Source organism: Mastomys coucha, unplaced genomic scaffold, assembly GCF_008632895.1.
Source record: "Mastomys coucha isolate ucsf_1 unplaced genomic scaffold, UCSF_Mcou_1 pScaffold22, whole genome shotgun sequence".
NCBI classification, from domain to species: Eukaryota; Metazoa; Chordata; class Mammalia; order Rodentia; family Muridae; genus Mastomys; species Mastomys coucha.
Window position 1 is genome coordinate 249,513,181 of NW_022196905.1, and position 334 is coordinate 249,513,514.

Below are 334 nucleotides of genomic sequence, written 5' to 3' on the forward strand. Positions count from 1 at the left end.
CACTCATGCATCTGGGTCAATTGCCAGGTTGGCTGGCCTAGCATGAACTCAGATGACACCAAATGTCTCTGCTCTGCGTAGGTTCTCATCTTTTGGCATGCCTACCATCCCTGCTTGTGGATGGATACTGTTTCAAGAGAGGGAGTGAGTATTTTAAAGCCTCTGGAAACCTAGATTTGGAAGTGGTCTACTGTTATTTCTTTCACATTCTCTTGACCTAATCAAGCCCTTAATGCCAGCTCGAATCCAAATGGTCTTGCAATAGAGGCCATTTCTTTTTCTTTTTCCTTATTTTTTGTTTTATTTTTCAAGACAGGTGGGCCGTTTCTTCTTC